We start from the raw sequence: 12,839 nt of genomic DNA on the forward strand, positions 1-12,839 counted from the left end.
CCGGAAGTCTAAGACCAAGGTGTGGGCAGGGCTGGTTCCTCCCGAGGCTCCTCTCCTGGGCTTCTGGACGCTGTCCTCTGCCTGTGTCCCCTCCCGGCCATCCCTGTGTGTGTCTGTGTCCTGACCTCCTCTTCCTATAAGGACACGGGTCCTATTGGATGAGGGCCACCCCTATGGCTCCATTTTACCCATCCATCTCTTCAAGACCCTACTGCCAAATGCAGTCCCATTGTGAGGTGCCGGGGGCGAGGGCTGCAGCATATGAAAGTGCGGGAGTCGCAATGCAGCTGGTGACGCAGCCCCGGAGAGCTGAGCGCGTTGCCTGGCATGCACTCCTGCCGACTCAGTGTGCGGCTGGGTTGATGGTCCCTTGAAGGCGTCTGTTAAATTTATTTATTTTTAGCATCGCAGAGTCACCGAGAGAGAGAGGCTGGAGCTGGTTTGTCGTCACCGAGTGCAGCTTTCTCAGACTGGATCAAAGACTCACCACCCTTAAAAAAAAAAAAAAAAAAAAGGAGAAGGAGAAGAAGGAAAAGCAAAAGTCAAGCAAAAATTTCAGATACGTTGACTCCTGGGGGCTGGAGCAGCTCCACGGGACGCCCTCTGCAGCTGGTGGCCTCGGCTTCTCCTGACAAATGCTTCATTCACTCTGGCAGCTGTGGCCCCCCGGGGCTGCCGCGTGCCTGAAGCTGAGGCGTGGAGAGCCCGTCTCTGCAGCAGAACCAGCAGCAGCGGGCGCAGGGGAGCCAGTGACACTCAGGCCTGGGACCACGCCAGCCTTGCCAGGCAGAGACGGAGCACAGAGCCCAGGTGACCTGAACACTCAGGTCACGGAAACAACTCAAGCCCAGGCCCCCCGGCTCAGGCCGGAGACCCCAGCGCTGGCCTTGCTGTTGCAGGAGTGGGCTTCTCTTCTCCCTGCTGTGAAACACCAGACTCACTGCCCACCAGGGGCTTTTGCCGGAGACAGAAAACACTAAGGTAAACGAGGCCTGCTTGGGCTGTTGCAGTCCCCGAAAGTCCGTGGCTATAAACTCATTCAGCAGTTGCAACGCAGAGCTTGTGGAACGTGAGGGAAGCCCCTGGGAGTTGATCGAAACATGCATAAGGAGAGAGTGTAGTAATTAATAATAATAAAATCATGCCACTTGCCATGCACCAGGCGCTGTCCTAAGGACTCTGCGTATATTAACTCATTTCATTCTCACAATAAACTCATGAAATCTTCCCCAGTTTTCAGTGATGAACCAGAGCCACAGGGCTCAAAAAATATGCCCCGTGTCATCCAACCAGAAGGTTCAGCCAGGATCTCCACCCAGGTGGGCTCCAAGGTTCTGCTTCAGACCTGCACACTAGGAGCCTGTGCAGCTGGTGACAGCTCCCACCTGGCTTTCACGCACCTTTAACTGAACAATAGAGGCAGCCCCTGATGATGAGGAGGGAGGTGGGGTGATGGGGTGCAGGCCATAGTGTCGAAGGGCAGAGGAGAGAAACACCCAAAGGAGACCGACAGCCACTCTCGGAGGGCGTGATGCCTGGTGGACGTGGAATAGCCTGACAACTGGTCCTCTTGGCGCCGGAAATCCTGTCTCGTCTTGACCCTGGCAAGTCACTTAACATCAAACGCTTGATTTTCCTAATTTAAGAATGTGACAGGGTGCATTTCTGTAGACTAAGAGAGAGGAAGGAGACCATTCCTACAATTTAAACTGGGAATGGATTGGATGTGAGCATTGCTGTAGACTAAGAGAGAGGAAGGAGATCTGCACTACAATTTAAACTTGGAATGGATTGGATAAGAGCATTGCTGTAGACTAGGAGAGAGGAAGGAGACCATTACTACAATTTAAACTTGGAATGGATTGGATAAGAGCATTGCTGTAGACTAGGAGAGAGGAAGGAGACCTGCACTACAATTTAAACTGGGAATGGATTGGATGTGAGCATTGCTGTAGACTAGGAGAGAGGAAGGAGACCTGCACTACAATTTAAACTGGGAATGGATTGGGTAACAGCATTGCTATAGACTAAGAGAGAGGAAGGAGACCTGCACTACAATTTAAACTGGGAATGGATTGGATGTGAGCATTGCTGTAGACTAAGAGAGAGGAAGGAGACCTGCACTACAATTTAAACTGGGAATGGATTGGATATGAGCATTGCTGTAGACTAAGAGAGAGGAAGGAGACCTGCACTACAATTGAAACTGGGAATGGATTGGATGTGAGCATTGCTGTAGACTAGGAGAGAGGAAGGAGACCTGCACTACAATTTAAACTGGGAATGGATTGGATGTGAGCATTGCTGTAGACTAGGAGAGAGGAAGGAGACCTGCACTACAATTTAAACTGGGAATGGATTGGATGTGAGCATTGCTGTAGACTAAGAGAGAGGAAGGAGACCTGCACTACAATTTAAACTGGGAATGGATTGGATGTGAGCGCTGCGACCTGCACTACAATTTAAACTGGGAATGGATTGGGTAAGAGCATTGCTGTAGACAAGGAGAGGAAGGAGATTTTTTACTACAATTCCCAGAAGCAGAAGCCTGTACAGCTCACAGAACCATGAGCCAATTAAATGTCTTTTCTTTACAAATTACCCAGTCTCAGATGGTTCTTTACAGCAGAGCCAATACACGTGGAACACAGGAAAAAGAAAGAAAGAAAGAGAGAGAGAGAGAGAGAGAGAGAGAGAGAAAGAGAGAGAGAAAAAAAGAAAGAAAGAGAGAGAGAAAGAAAGAGAGAAAGAAAGAAAGAAAGAAAGAAAGAAAGAAAGAAAGAAAGAAAGAAAGAAAGAAAGAAAGAAAGAAAGAAAGAAAGAAAGAAAGAAATAATTTTTCAAAATGGGACTTTACCTAAAAGTAGAATCACTGTATTACTGGGAATGCAAAAATCTTCAACATGAGTAGAGGTGTAGTTTCCTGGGGGCAGCCGTAACAAATCCTCACAAAGTAGGTAGCTCCCAAGAACAGAAATTTGTTGTTTCTCAGTTCTGGATGCAGAGTCAGAAATTAAGCCGTCAGCAGCTGTGCTCCCTCTGAAGCCTGCAGAGGAGAATACTTCCTTCCTTTTTCCAACTTTTGGTGGCTCCAGGCATCCCTTGGCTTGTGGCTGCATCACTGCAACCTCTGCCTCCATCTTTACATGGCTTCTCCCTTGTGTCACTGTGTCCTGTCCTCCTAAGGGCACTGGTCATTGGATTCAGGACTCCAAATCCAGGATGATTCCATCTCAAGATCTTTAACTTGATTCATCTGCAAAGATCCTTTTGTGAATCTTTTGTGAATAAGGTCACATTCATAGTTACTAGGGGTTAAGACAGACATATTTTTTGGAGGGACATTATTCAACCCAGTAGCGTGGATGATACCAAGTGGCTTTCAAAAGGGACTTTTACTACTGAATTCTCATGACATGAGGTTGTGAGAATTCCACTTACTCTATCCTCACAATGTTTATTGTCAGGTTGTTTAATTTTGCTAACCGGGTGCATATGAATTATTATCTCCCTTTTCCTGTTTGCCTGAAGAATACTCGCGGGTGGAAATTGTGGTTGCAGCATTTACCCCAAGACACCTTTGCCACCATTCTGCTTTTAGTAGTGGTGTTTCCATTTACAAAATATAATTCTCGATCGCTGAAAACGTCAAATCCTAGAAAACATAGCATTCCTACATGTGATATTAACACTGTTCTTAAACGGTTGTTGGCCGAAGATTCGTTTGATGAATCCAAGTCTTCCGAAATAGATGATTCTCATGATTCAGATCATTCTGATGTTAGTTCTGTTTAGAAATAATTCCAAAAATAGTTTTTCTATTTGATTTTCACATTGAAAATCAGTCAGATTTTCTGCAGCCTCAAAGAGCGTGTTGATGGAAAGCAAATGAGCACTGGCAGTGAGCCGCACTTTTTTCTTTGTAAACAGGAGAAAGGTTAATTCATATTTTTCTGATTACTAAAGAGATTATCTTCTTTCTTTCTTTTCTTCTCCTTTTGCTATTCACGTTTCTATTCGTGCCTTCTGTGAAACATTTGTCCGTGTCTTTTGTCCATTTCTATCATGTTTGTTTCTTTTTGATTTGCAGGTCATGTGGCTAACTTTGTCAGGAGGGACCAGTCTTCAGGGCGTCTGTAGCATTTTTTCATTTCCACCCGTAATGCACCAGTGCTCCAAATGCTCCCCGTCTTTGCCAGCACTGAGTGTTTGGAACCTGTATTATTGCGGGCCTGCTCATAGGTGTGCAGTCATATCTCGCAGTGGCTTTAAGTTGCATCTCCAAAAAGGTTAATGACGCTGAATATCTTTTCATGTGCTAAGATGCTTTCCATATATTCTCTTTGGTGACACGTCTGTTGCCTACTTTTATACTGCTTGCTTGTTTCCTACTGTTGAGTTTTCAGAGTTCTTTATAGACTCTGGATAACAGTCTTTTATTGGATATGTGACTTGCAAATATTTTCTCTCAGTCTGTAGGTTACCTTTTAAGTCTGCTCAGCAGTGTCTCTTGCAAAGGAGAAAATTTTACTTTTGATTAAGTCCAATAATTATTTCATTTGATTGATGAAGTATGCTTTTGGAGTCACATCTACCAGCTCTTTGCCTGATCCCAGGTCACAAAGAATTTATTCTACACTTCTTTCTAAAAATTTTATAGTTTTGCGTTTTACATTTAGTTCTAAGATCTGTTTCCGTTTTGTATAAAATGTGAGGGTCAAGGATCTTTTTATTTATTTAATTTTTTGCATATTGTTGTCCAATTGTTCCAATACAATTTGTTGAAAAGACATCTTTTCTCCCTTGAATTGCCTTTGCAACAGTGTAAAAATCCAAATGGTCATGTTTGTGTGAGCTTATTTCTAGACTCTCCGGTGGGCATCCTTTCTGTGATAGCACATATAGATATCCTTTCTGTGTTAGCATCCTTTCTGTGACAGCCTCCTTTCTGTGACAGCCTCCTTTCTGTGATAGCCTCCTTTCTGTGACAGCCTCCTTTCTGTGTTAGCCTCCTTTCTGTGACAGCCTCCTTTCTGTGACAGCCTCCTTTCTGTGTTAGCATCCTTTCTGTGATAGCCTCCTTTCTGTGACAGCCTCCTTTCTGTGTTAGCATCCTTTCTGTGATAGCCTCCTTTCTGTGATAGCCTCCTTTCTGTGACAGCCTCCTTTCTGTGACAGCCTCCTTTCTGTGATAGCCTCCTTTCTGTGACAGCCTCCTTTCTGTGTTAGCCTCCTTTCTGTGACAGCCTCCTTTCTGTGATAGCCTCCTTTCTGTGACAGCCTCCTTTCTGTGTTAGCATCCTTTCTGTGACAGCCTCCTTTCTGTGTTAGCCTCCTTTCTGTGACAGCATCCTTTCTGAGTTAGCATCCTTTCTGTGTTAGCATCCTTTCTGTGATAGCCTCCTTTCTGTGACAGCCTCCTTTCTGTGACAGCCTCCTTTCTGTGTTAGCATCCTTTCTGTGATAGCCTCCTTTCTGTGACAGCCTCCTTTCTGTGTTAGCATCCTTTCTGTGATAGCCTCCTTTCTGTGATAGCCTCCTTTCTGTGACAGCCTCCTTTCTGTGACAGCCTCCTTTCTGTGATAGCCTCCTTTCTGTGACAGCCTCCTTTCTGTGTTAGCCTCCTTTCTGTGACAGCCTCCTTTCTGTGATAGCCTCCTTTCTGTGACAGCCTCCTTTCTGTGTTAGCATCCTTTCTGTGACAGCCTCCTTTCTGTGTTAGCCTCCTTTCTGTGACAGCATCCTTTCTGAGTTAGCATCCTTTCTGTGTTAGCATCCTTTCTGTGATAGCCTCCTTTCTGTGACAGCATCCTTTCTGTGATTGCATCCTTTCTGTGTTAGCATCCTTTCTGTGATTGCATCCTTTCTGTGTTAGCATCCTTTCTGTGAAAGCATACTTCCTTCATCGCTACATCTTTACAACGTCTTAAAATTGAGTAGTGTGATTCCTCCAACTTTACTCATCTTTTTTCAAATGTGATTTGGCCATTCTATTTTCTTTGACTTTCCCGATAAATTTTAAAATTTGGTTCTCTATATCTACAAAAAATCCATAATTTAGGGGACTTCCCAGCTCTTAGGATGGATATAGTTTGTCTATTCTGGAAAATTCCCAATCTGTCTCCACTTGTTCCCATAACTATTCCGTAATTCTCATCATAAATGTATCAATCATCCTCACTTGATCCTTAAAGCCTCTTAATATTTATTTCCTATGTTTCTCTTTTTGCTTCCAGAACTGCATTTTGAATAATTTCTTCAACTTCATCTTCCAGCTCCTTGATTCTCTCTGCAGTTGTATCAAATGTTCTGCTTACCCTTTCTGTTGAGTCTGATTTCAAATATAGATTTAAAAATTCAAGGGCTTTTGAGTGGTTTTGAAATCTTCTTGGTCAGTTTTGGCAACCTTGTGCTGCTTTCTCCGACTTTCAATATCCTCGTTTATTTCCTTCAATGTGTTAAACATTCTTTTTTTCTGTTCTGTATCTAATACTTTCTGTATCTTCAGTTATTCGCAGTTGACTTTTTGTCTCACGTCTTATTTCCTGTATGTCTCTTTGTTTTGATTATGAGCCCATGTGTCTTGGCATTTTATCTACTGTAATTCTTTGAGGACTTAAAGTGAGTTTCTTCAAGGAGGATTTTATTTTGTTTCTCCCAAGAACTCAGGAGCATTATCAATTCTGGGACACCTCAAGTTAAATTTTTTGTCTTTCTTAAAAATCGTATGTTTAGTGTACATTTAGACCTCAAAGCCCGTGAGCACAGGCTTATGGCTGGGAATTCTGAGGGAAGACTTTACTTGCGCTGCTCTCAGAGCCAAGGCTGGGGCCACCATCGGTGGGCAGAAGTTTTTGTTCCACTGATTCGGGTACTGTGCCCTGGCTGCCCCGCACAGGCCTCAGGCTCTGTCTCCTTCGAGGGTGAGGTCCACTGAAAGTCAGATGACTGGGACCGTGGGTGCCAGCAGACATCTTGGGTAAGAGTGCCAGTTTAAATGCACGCCTTTCTTTTCTCAACGTGTTTCTGACTCTGATAAGTTCTATTATTTTTCCTCAAACTCAGCCATTCAGTAAAAGAATTTTTTTTTCTTTTCATTTATCTGGCATATTAAGTGTGGTGTACCAAAGCTAGTTATTTTTGAAAAGTAAATCCATCACATTACTGAAAATAAAGTCCAGGCATCTTGAACTTTAAAAGTGTAGACACACCCATCATTGCTCCATAACTCCTAGCAGATAATGTGACCCAACCTTCCTCATTTTGTAGATACACTAACTAAGACTTAGACCTACAAACGTTAAGCAGGAAAGAACACACAGATGGGATGGAAACCACAGCCCAGAGCGCTGGGCACCTGGCAGGACACTCTTCCCGTCCTCCTGTATGCCCTGAGCAGCCAGTTTCCAGTTCAGGGCTTTGTAGCTGAATGCACAGCCCCAGCCTTGCTGACATAGCACCTTCGACCCAGGCTTTGCAGGTGGCCGGTGACGGGGAACAGTGGCAAAGTCCCTTGGGGTGTCTGGGGAGCAAGGGCAGGGGGAGATTCGTGACAGGAACGATGCCCAGACTGAAACAGAAGGGGCGATAAGCAGTGCCCGCCAGCCCACGAGCCACGAGGAGTCACACGGAGATGTCACCTGGCACACATAGAGTCCCACCCACACGTCGCACAGAGTCTGGGCTCTACACGTTTGCAGGTGGCGTGCACATCAGGAAAACCAGTGAAGCCCTGGCGAAAGGCAGACTTTCCTAGCTGCGCGTGCCTGTTGGATACAGTCCGAATTAGTGTTATTTTCCAACGTGAAGTTCTGTTTTGGCTGAAATAAGAAAGCGACCCCCACTCGGAGGGAAGCACCTGAGACTCGTGTCCTTCGTTGACTCCTTCGTGCTCGGCGGCGCCAGACCGCTGTCGGAGAGACCGCATCTCAGTGGACACAGCGCATTTGTGTGGCCAGCACAGACACAGAGAACCCCAGAGTAAGCCTCCTCCTGCCTCCCTGCACCCACACGCATGCCAGCGTCTCTGCGCTCACAGTCTCTCCGCCCTGCCCACTAGGGGAAGAGTGCCCGGGCACTGCAAGAATTTAGTACCAACTTCCCTTCCTCCTTCCTTCTTTCCTTCCTTCCTTTCTTCCTTTCTTCCTTCCTTCCTTCTTTCCTTCCTTCCTTCCTCTATTCCTCCCTCTTTCCCTTCCTTTTTTCCTTCTTCCTTCCTTCTTTCCTTCTTTCCTTTCTCCCTTCCTCCCTCTCTCCCCTCCTTCCCTGCCTTTCTCTCTCTCTTCATTCCTTCCTCCTCCCTCCTCCCTCCCTCCCTCCTTCCATTCCTTTCTTCCTTCCTTCCTCTCTCCCTCCCTCTTTCCCTTCTTTTTTTCTTCCTTTCTTCCTTCCTTCTTTCCTTTCTCCCTCCCTCCCTCTCCCCTCATTCCCTGTCTTCCTCTCTCTTTATTCCTTCCTTCTCCCTCCCCTTCCTTCCTTTCCTCCTTCCTCCCGTCCTCCCTCCCTCCATCCCTTCCTTCTTTCCCTCCTTCCTCCCTCCTTCCCTCTTTCCCTACCTTCCTTCCTTTCTTTAATTTCTTCCCTCTTTTCTTTCTTCCTTTCTTGTCTCCCTCCCTCCCTCTCTCCCTTTCTTCCCTACCTTCCTCTCTCTCTTCATTCCTTCCTCCTCCCTCACGCCCTCTCTCCCTCACACCCTCTCTCCTTCTCTCCCTCCCTCCTCCCTTCTCCTGCTTCCTCAGAACCCTGGTTTCCCTGGTTCCCTGGTTCTCTGGCTTCCTGGTTCCCTGGTTGGTTCCCTGGTGCCCTGGTTTCCTGGTTCCCCTGGTTCTCTGGTTCCCTGGTTTCCTGTTTCACTGTTTCCTGGTTCCCTGGTTTCCTGCTTCCCTGGTTCCCTGGTTCCCAGGTTTCCTGGTTCCCTGGTTCCTTGGTTCCCTGGTGTCCCGGTACCCTGGTTCCTGTTCCCATGGCTGCCGTATCTATTATGCATGCGCCCCTCCTGTTCCATGAAGGTAATGGGTGCTCCTCCTCCCTTGATCTTTCTTTGCTCTTCTCTTCCAAAAAAAGTGGGGGGTGCATATTAAACAAACACTCATCACAGTCTTCATTATTTTGGCAAGGAAAACAAATGGGAATCAAATCGTCTTTTTCCTGTCAGGGTGCTGATGAAGGAAATGTCAATAAACAGAACAATGTACTGTGTGACTGCCTGGCTTGAGATCTTCGAGTACAATAAAATAAAATAAAATCCTAACAGTGAGAAGAGTTTCATCACATTCTGTTTCAAACTCCAGGCTACACTTTCTCGATGCTAACCGGTCCTCACCGCTCCTCACCTGGCTAACACGGACTGAATAAGAACCGGCGTTGGCAGGTTCAGAATCTAGAGGCAAGATCCTAGCAGCCCGATGCCCTCAGACCCAAGCCCGGCCCCAGCTCCCTCGTGTCACGCAGCCACACACAGCCCCACACAGCCCCACCACCTTCACTACAGGCATGGTCGAGGCACGAATGGTTTATCTCAAATATCTGCAGGCATTGTTACTCACCAAGAGGGCTTGGACACTCATGTGCAAAGGCAGAGACAGGGAAACAGAGAGAAAGACGAAGGGGTGGTGGGAGAGGCTTTTGAAAGAGCATTCAAGGGTGTTCTGAGGAAGACATCCAAGCATGCAAGTGGCCTGTTAGCTCTGATGTGACCTAGTACACTGGCTTCAGCAGGAAGCCACACAGGTCCAAGCATCAAGCGGCCTGTTAGCCCCTACTGTAACCGAGTACACTTGTTTCAGCAGAAGTCACACAGGATCCTGAAAGCGTCCTCATTCTTGCTCCATACAGATTCTGGATGGAGGTCTCATGAGGGATTCAGGCAGAGGCTGATGAAAACATAAAACGGGCCAGTCTCCAGATGCAAGGGAGAGCTGGAGACAGTGTTCGTAGGTTGACTAGGCAGCTTTGACCAGGTGTGACAAAGGTAGCCCAGGTGTCCCAGTCTAGTCATGTTTCTATCACAAAATGCCTTGGAATTGGTAATTTATAAACAATAGAAATTTATTTCTTATCGTTCTGGAGGCGGGGAAGTCCGCGATCAAGACACCAGCTGGTTCCCGGTCGGTGAGGACCCAGCCTGTGCTTCCAAAATGGCGCCTCTGGGCCGCATCCTCAGGTGGGGAGGGGGTGGGAGAGGAAAAGGGGCTGGGTGTGTCCTTTGGCCTCCATTATAAGGCGAGGATCCTGTTCACGAGGGAGGAGCCCCATCACCAAGCCTCCTCTCAGAAGGCCCCACCTGTTAACAACATCACATGGGGCTTAGGTTTCGCTCTACACATTTGAGAGGCACCTACATTCAGGCTGTAGCACCTGGCGGCCCCCCACTGCTTCCCATACTGCCAGAGGCTGGGGCAGCGTCCCAACCCACCATGTTCCACCAGCAAGATGGCTCCTATCAGCCAGATGTGTGGGATCCGGGCACACTGGCAAGAAGCAGGGAGGGCAGCACAGACCCGGCCGCCCCGTGGCTGCTCTAGGAGACTGTGTCCCTGTTGGAGACTGTGATAGATCCACTCTCTGTCCCAGCCATTGCTTCACCTGTCCCGTCCATCAACCCCTCTGCCAGTATCATACGGTAAATAGTACCATGAATACTACAGCTCCAGGCACCCAGGTGGCATCAGAGAACTGACAAATTAGAGTTTAACGATATCCTCAGTTTGTAGCCGGGGCTGCTTCGGAGCTGACGACTGGGGGGCATTGCTGTCTGGAGCTGACGACTGGGGGTCATTGCCGTCTGGAGCTGACGACTGGGGTGCATTGCTGTCTGGAGCTGACGACTGGGGGGCATTGCTGTCTGGAGCTGACGACTGGGTGACATTGTTGTCTGGAGCTGACGACTGGGGGGTATTGCTGTCTGGAGCTGACGACTGGGTGACATTGTTGTCTGGAGCTGGCGACTGGGGGGTATTGCTGTCTGGAGCTGACGACTGGGTGACATTGTTGTCTGGAGCTGGCGACTGGGGAGCATTGCTGTCTGGAGCTGGCGACTGGGGGGTATTGCTGTCTGGAGCTGACGACTGGGTGACATTGTTGTCTGGAGCTGGCGACTGGGGGGTATTGCTGTCTGGAGCTGACGACTGGGTGACATTGTTGTCTGGAGCTGGCGACTGGGGGGTATTGCTGTCTGGAGCTGACGACTGGGGGGGCATTGCTGTCTGGAGCTGGCGACTGGGGGGTATTGCTGTCTGGAGCTGACGACTGGGGGGCATTGCTGTCTGGAGCTGACGACTGGGGGGCATTGCTGTCTGGAGCTGACGACTGGGGGGCATTGCTGTTTGGTTGTTGTCAAGCCTCCCCGAGGTCCAAGGTCACCAGAAGGAATGCCCCAGAAGGAGAGGCCATAACTGTAGTTCTAGGAGTCTGAGGCCCAGTTTAACCTTTTCTCTCCATCATTCAGCAGCTTAGAAATTCATGTCATTCCCTCTCTAGGCCTCAATTTTTCTCTACCTGTAAAATGGGGTGCTTGAGCCGAATTCCCTTTACCTGTGAAATCCTAGGACCCCGTCATGTCACTTCCATGCAGCAGAGGCAGCGGCCACTGGAGAGGGACACGAAGCACCTGGTGCTTGTTTAAACGCAAGGAGCTGGGTTTCGAAGACTCCACGAGGGACTTTAAGACCCTACGTTACTTATCGACATCAAAAGAGGAGAAGATAAAGCCTCCCAATTCTTCCTCCCACTTCCTCAGGTGGCCAATGCTGCTTTTATTGTGGAATGGGTTTGCCAGAAAGCCTCAGGCTGAGAGGTAAGACTCGGGTCTCTGAAAAATGACAGCTTGACATCAGACCAACAAAATCAATTTCCAAATTGATTAAAAACGTCCTCAAATAAAACTCCACTGGCTTTCTCGAATCCCATTGTAAAAGGTCATCTGGGAAGTAAGTATCATATTTGTTTTAAGTTGGCAGGAGCCCACAGCACACTTGAGGCCCTACAGTTTCGGGGTCAGGCTGGGCTGACTGGGCCCACCCGTGCCTCCGCCCTCATCACAGCCCCCAGCTCCAGGGTGCCCACCAGACAGGGCGGGAAGCCATCTCCAGGCTGGCTCTTCATCTTGGCTCTTTGAAAAGCTTTGGGTGAATGAAGTATGCCTCTCGGATCAAATAAACAATCAACAATTGGCTGCTGTCATTAAGGGAGAGGGAGACATATCCTGGGGGCATTTTGTGTGATTATGGGGTGATTTATGATTCACAGAGATCAAGTGATAAACATACTGAAATGCCAAGAAAGAAAATTGGAGAGAAAAATTGCTACAAATTTTATTCTTATTTTTTAAGGAGATTATTTTATTTGCAAGATTTGCAATTGATGCAAAACCTGTAAATGCAGGTGCCCAACTGTCAAATCCTCTCCCTTCCAGACCCTTCGTAAAGGTGTGACCTGCTTCAAGAGACGTGATATTTGAAAAATGAAATCTACACATTAAGATACATGAAGAGTGACTGTTGACGTGTCAAAAGGATTTGCCACTTTACAAAAGATTCATCCCAGTGTTTCTTAAAGAACCATACAACGGCGACGTATTTTAAATGCCTTTCAATTAAAAGAATTGACTCATGCTCAACTTGGCTTCAACATTATTTCAACTTTATTTCACCTTAAATATCATACAATAAAAACTCACTGTACTGATTTTTATCCTGGGGCAATGTATCTTTCCCTAGGTTTGATGGAAGAATCTGGCTCTGAAGGTGGCACAGCAGAAAACCAGCTCTCATTCTATTCTGCCATTAACTGGTATCAGTGAGCACGGTCCCTTGGGACTCAGTTTCCCCATCTGTAAAACG

The 12,839-nt window shown here is 47.3% G+C and overlaps 1 long non-coding RNA gene across 1 annotated transcript; it reads left to right on the forward strand.

Moving 5' to 3' along the window:
• Positions 1 to 8,924: 8,924 nt before the first annotated feature.
• Positions 8,925 to 12,616, forward strand: LOC106994398 (uncharacterized). Its single transcript, XR_001440963.3, has 3 exons — positions 8,925 to 9,008; positions 9,835 to 9,959; positions 11,547 to 12,616. It is a non-coding gene; the product is annotated as an uncharacterized LOC106994398 (long non-coding RNA).
• Positions 12,617 to 12,839: the final 223 nt, after the last annotated feature.

This window comes from Macaca mulatta, chromosome 17 (assembly GCF_049350105.2).
Source record: "Macaca mulatta isolate MMU2019108-1 chromosome 17, T2T-MMU8v2.0, whole genome shotgun sequence".
Classification (NCBI taxonomy): Eukaryota; Metazoa; Chordata; class Mammalia; order Primates; family Cercopithecidae; genus Macaca; species Macaca mulatta.